A 6,088-nucleotide genomic window follows, 5' to 3' on the forward strand; every position below is an offset into this window, starting at 1 on the left:
GATAAAAAATAACAAGTTTTCATTGTTTTCACTTTTCAGATTATGAAAAATAGTGAAAAAATAATATGACAGTAAAAACACATTAATTAGATTGGACCTGTTTCTTTGATAAGATTACTTCAGAGAAATGACCAAATTGGTGTGTGAGCACTAACTTAGATTCTGAAACAACTTGTTTGCCCTTTTTTATGGTCACTAGTAGGGACCTGTGCGATGCAAGGAAAAATCTAAAAGATTTAATAATTTTATTTTTCATTTAATGTTGATTTATAAAAAATAATTATTGTTAATTGAATATAAAAAAATACTTTTTAATAAATTTAGTTTTATTAATAATTTGTAGTAATTTTAATAATTTTTATTTTTTTAAATGAATTTTTGATTAATTTTAAAATAAATAAAAATAATTATAAAAGCTAATAGTTTTATTAATTTCACTAATAATTAACAATTATACAGGAATGACAACGGAGTGAGTTCAGGGAAAGGCACCCCATTCCTTTCCCTGCCTCATTGTCAAGACACTCTACCCCATCCCCGCCCTGTCCCCAATGTCACGCGGTTCAGAGCAAGGTAACCACTCCTCAATGTTGGGCGAGTTCAGGGGCAAGGCACCCCATTCCTCATCAAGGATGGAGAATCCTCGAATTTTTCTACCTCGTCCTCAGGATTGGGCGGGTTCAAGTAGAGGTGTAAATTGGGTTGTGTTGAGTTGGCATGACATGACGTGCATGTGGCCCGCACAAAGTGCGAGTTGTCTCGTGCTGGCCCACGAGGCGTCCCAGGCCATGCTTCCCTCCTCTAGGATAATTTGGGGGGTCGGTTTGGCACGACCTACGGCTCGAGCCCGTGCCGTGCCGTGGGTCGGGCTGGTCCATAGGCCAAGCCATGCCACACACCAAGCCAAGCTCAAAGCAAAGCACCAACTCCCCATCCAAGGTTTTTTTAAAATTGGACCAGATGGGGAACCGTTATGGGGTCGAATGGTCTGTCTGTCGAACGGATGATCCACTTTGACAAAAAAATAAAAAATTAGAAAAACAAAAAAGGCCAAAAATTGTTGTTCGGGTTGACGGTTCGACCACCCAGGTCAGCGGTTCACTAACCAAATAAACTGTTTTTGGACAAAAAGCGGTTTCGAGGTGAAACGGTGTCCGATTCCCAATTTTTTGGTCTAACCATTTGGTTTGATCAAGTTTTGAGAACACTGTCCCCATCAGCCCAATATTTAATTTGATGATAGAAATGATCAAAAGGATATATTGAGTATCAACCACATGGCAAATTTCTACAAGTATACTAAATTGTCTTTAATATTGAAAAATGTAATTTTATGAAAAATTTGGAAAATTTATTATACTTGTGTAATTTTGAAAATTTATTCAAATTTATTTAATTTTTTATTAAATAATTTATTTTCTTTTTAAATGGTTTACTTACAAAATTATACTGATTTATCTTATAATTTCTAATATAATCTAACCAAAAATTTGTTTTCAAATTATCCAAAAGTTTTCCAAAAAATTCAAAATCGTTCAAAAATCTTCCATCCCAACCATCCAAGAATTTTCATACAAATATCATTCATTATCCAAAAATCTTTCATCAAATCCAAAATTTTGACATGCACATAATCCAAAGTTCTTTGCATCATCTATTTGAATCCAAAGGCACCTAAAAATCTTTTTCATAATCCTTCTGTGCAAATTGCTTCATCTAAGTTGTCAAAATCCAAAAGTCATCCAACTATCTTTCATCCAAAACATCCAAAGTTTATAAAATCAATCAAAATTCATCGAAATCTCTCACTTCGTGTGATCTTCTTACGGACATAATCAAATATCCATCGAAATTCATCAACTTATAATTGAAACCTCTCATAATCGATTACCCATTGAAATTCATCAAAATTCATCGAAATCTCTCATAATCGAATACTCATCATAATTCATCAACTCATAATCGAATACCCATAAAAAATCATCGAAATCTCTCGTTTTGTGCGATCTGCCTTTGGGCATAATCGAATACCCATCAAAAGTCGTTGAAATATCTCGCTTTGTGCCATCTGCCTTCGGGCATAATCGAATACCCGTTGAAAATCATTGAAATCTCTCGCTTTATGTGATTCGCCTTCGGACATAATTAAATACCCATCCAAATTCATCGAAATCTTTCACTTCGTGCGATCCACCTTTGGGTATAATCGAGTACCCATCGAAAAGCATCGAAATCTCTCGCTTTGTGTGATTCGCCTTTGGGTATAATCGAATACCCATAAAAAAATCATCGAAATCTATTACTTTGTGTGATCCGCCTTCGGGCATAATCGAATACCCATTGAAAATCATCGGAATCTCTTACTTCATGCGATACACGCCTTCGAGCATAATCAAATACCCATCCAAATTCATCAAAATCTTTCGTTTCGTGCGATCTACCTTCAGGAATAATCGATTACCCATTGAAATCCATCAAAATCTATCACTTTGTGTGGCTTGCCTTCACTCAAAATCTTGGAATCAATTCACTTGGCATAACCCAAGTAAAAAAAAAATCTCGTGTGAGCTACCTTCAAGTAAATCACTCTTAGAGCATTCCTAAAATCAATTGTGGAGTTCAAAAATCTTTTGCCCCTAATGCATGATGTCTAGAAGCACAAAAAGCTTGATAAGTTGTGATCATACCACCTTATCCTGAAACCACCCTTATAAAATCTCAACCGTTAGTAGGGGCATTAGACTTACTTTAATATTGTACACTATGAACTGTACAGTATCTGTCACCTGAATTATCGAAGTTTTAATGCGCAAGTAAATCCTATATAAAGGAATCCTATTACTTATCAGAGTGACAACATGCGCTATAGCAATCATAGGACTTTTGTAAAGTTTTCAAAATGGTTTCCTAAAATGATTTCAACATCAAACATCAAAAATCAAACCCGTAAAAACTGAAAACAAAAAATCAAAATCCATATTAAACTTTCATCAAATATTTTCAAAAATCAAAACATGTAAAAAATCAAATAAAAAAATGAAAATCAATTAAATTAGTAAACTTCCATCAAATATTTTAAATAACTGATTTCAAAAATCAAAACCCATAAAAACCAAAAACAAAAATCAAAATCCATATTAAACTTCCATCAAATATTTTCAAAAATCAAAACCTATAAAAAGTCAAAATCCATATTAAATTAGTAAACTTCCATCAAAAATTTTAAATATCTGATTTCAAAAATAAGAACCCGTAAAACGCAAAATAAAAACCAAAATCCATCAAATATTTTCAAATCCATCAAAATCCATAAATCAAGTAACTAATCAAAACCCATAAAAATTTAAATCAAAAGTCAAAGTCCATCAAATAACCAATTTAAAAAATCAAAACCTATAAAAATTAAAATCAAAAGTCAAAATCCATTAAATGTTCAAATCAAATAACCAATTTCAAAAATCAAACCCATAAAAATTTAAATCAAAAGCCAAAGTTCATTTAAATCAAATAACTAAAACCCACAAAAATTCAAATATTTAAATCAAATAACTAATTTCAAAAATCAAAACCCGTGAAAATTCAAATCCAAATTCAAAATCCATCAAATATTTAAATAATCAAGACCTATAAAAAAATTCAAGTCAAAAACCAAAATATGTATTAACTTAGTAAAATTCCATTAAACATTTGAATCAAATAACAAATTCAAACTTCATAACATCAACTATCAAAAACCTAAATCCATAAAAAACTCAACAATCTTTTAAATCAAAATTTATAAGCCTTCATCAAATCACAAATTCGAACTTCACAACATATAAAAATCAAATCCAACCTATAAGCATCCAGCAAATAACAAATTTGAAATCCATAAAAAAAACTTATCCAGCTTCATCCAATACCAAAACCTATCAAATCTTTTGAATCATCAATCACCAATGCATACATAAAAAAATCAAATATCAACTAATGCTAGATATTTTTGGGATGACACCACTATGTTTTTCTCGTGTTTGTTTGACAATTGCAATTGCCTTCTAAGGCTTAGGATGGTCCGTTAGAAAGGGAGTTGGAGTGATGAACGGTGGATCTTTGGAGTTTAGTCATGAAAACTAAAGTGTAACTAAGTTATAGTTTTCCAAGTCTGAGGATAATGTTTTTAAGTTAATTTGATTGTGCTTTCAAGCTTTTGGGGTCTAAGAGGAGGGTACTAAGAGGTTGGGTGAAGGGACTAAGCAAAATTTGGGTGCTAATAGCTGCCCCTCTTTGTTGGATGTAGCAAGTTGTTGAACAACAAAAAAAAGAGAAGCACAAGAAGATTTTTGTGAGGGCCAAGAGTTTGGAAGAGGAGATTTCACTACTGGAATTTCAGTCAAGATTGAAGTTGATGTGCAAAACCTTTGCTTGGAAGGTGTTATCTGTGTAATATTCAAACTCTAACTCCTCAAAATCATTAGGAAACAATCAGCTAACAAATCCTAACACAAATCTACGACAACCAACCGCATAGACATCAAGATTCTATTTTGATGGCCCTGAATGATTACCGAGATTGACCATATCTTTATTAGATCAGAACCATCTTCACCTTAATCCATGCCTACCCATCAAATTATAGCTCAAAATTCCCCCATTTAACCCCCCATTAAGCCTAGATCATATTTTAACAAATCTCATTAATTAGAGCTTACCATTTGTCATCCCAATTTCATATGACCAACCAAACCTTACCACTGTATTTGGAGACCCAAATTTCACAACCAAACACCTCTATTTGACCATTGAAAAAGTAAAATTCCATTTTGGACCCTATCATTGATTGGAAAACCATAAGCTAAGACCATGATCTGAACTAAATCAATCAATCTACACCTTTGACCAAATATCCATCACTTCCATCAGATTCAGGACATTTAAGAGTGCCAACCCACCAAATTTCGTCCCAAAATCCCCCCATTTGACTATTCATTTAACAAAGATTCTATTTCAACAAATCTCGTTGATCCAAAATTCTCAGCCATAGATCTCAATCATCTTAACCATATTTTTCTGATTAGGCCTCACAACTATGTCCAAAGACCCAAAAAAAATCTCAACATGCCAAATTTCATTACTAGACTCATTCATTTGACCGTTAAACTAGAAAGATACAATTTTGATGCACCAGATTAAATTGCCACATCATCTATCCCAACCTGAAGCCTCAAAAGGGTGATGGTTGATGTCAGGCCCATTATTGACTCATTAGAACACTTAGAGCCTAATAGTCCCAAAAAGCCAAAAAAACCCAAGATATCCATACTTAAGGCCAATAAAAGACAAAATAACATTTTAAAGTTCATCAAATTTATATTTTCTGCCATTGATAGCCCAAATACGAGACTGCCATGATAAGCATGTCCCAAGCTCCCATTGCACACACAAAACCCATGAAAGCCACTCCAAATCAAAGAAAATGTTTCACCAAATATGAAAGCTTGATTGGACATCTATTTATTTGAAAAATCTTTACTTATTTGTGTAAAAAACCTCTGCTGAGTCCTAGGCATTGTAGTTGAACAAATTTAGACATGATCCACCTCTCTTCCTATATAAATACTGATCTAATTTGAACTCAAGAGTGGAGAAGAAGGAGAAGAGGGAGGAAACCTGAGGGAGGCCCCCAGAGAGAGAGAGAGAGAGAGAGAGAGAGAGAGAGAGAAAGAAAGAAGAAAGCTTTTTCCTAGCCATTATACTTTCTTCTGTTCACCCGAAATTCGGAACTCGCCTCTTCTATTTTCAAGCGGAAGTTGTTGCAACCAGAAGCACTCCTTAGCTTAAGAACTCATTTAAACTTCATTTTATCTCATCTCTAGCTGCTGGAAAACCTTTGACAAGGTACATACAAAAGGTAGGTCGTTTTTAGTTTTTCTGAGTTACTCGAGGTTTTGAAATATTGGAGAACCATTATTTTCAATTCTTTTTTGACTGAGAATAGAGGCAGAGAGGCGAGGGTCTTAGGAAAATCAGTACCTAAGACCCGATAACATCACCTCAAAATCGGTCTTAAGAGAAATTGAAAGCATGTTCCTCTAGATTTAAGAAATTC

The sequence above is a fragment of the Nelumbo nucifera genome, chromosome 1 (assembly GCF_055504915.1).
Source record: "Nelumbo nucifera cultivar China Antique chromosome 1, China Antique-T2T, whole genome shotgun sequence".
Taxonomy (NCBI): Eukaryota; Viridiplantae; Streptophyta; class Magnoliopsida; order Proteales; family Nelumbonaceae; genus Nelumbo; species Nelumbo nucifera.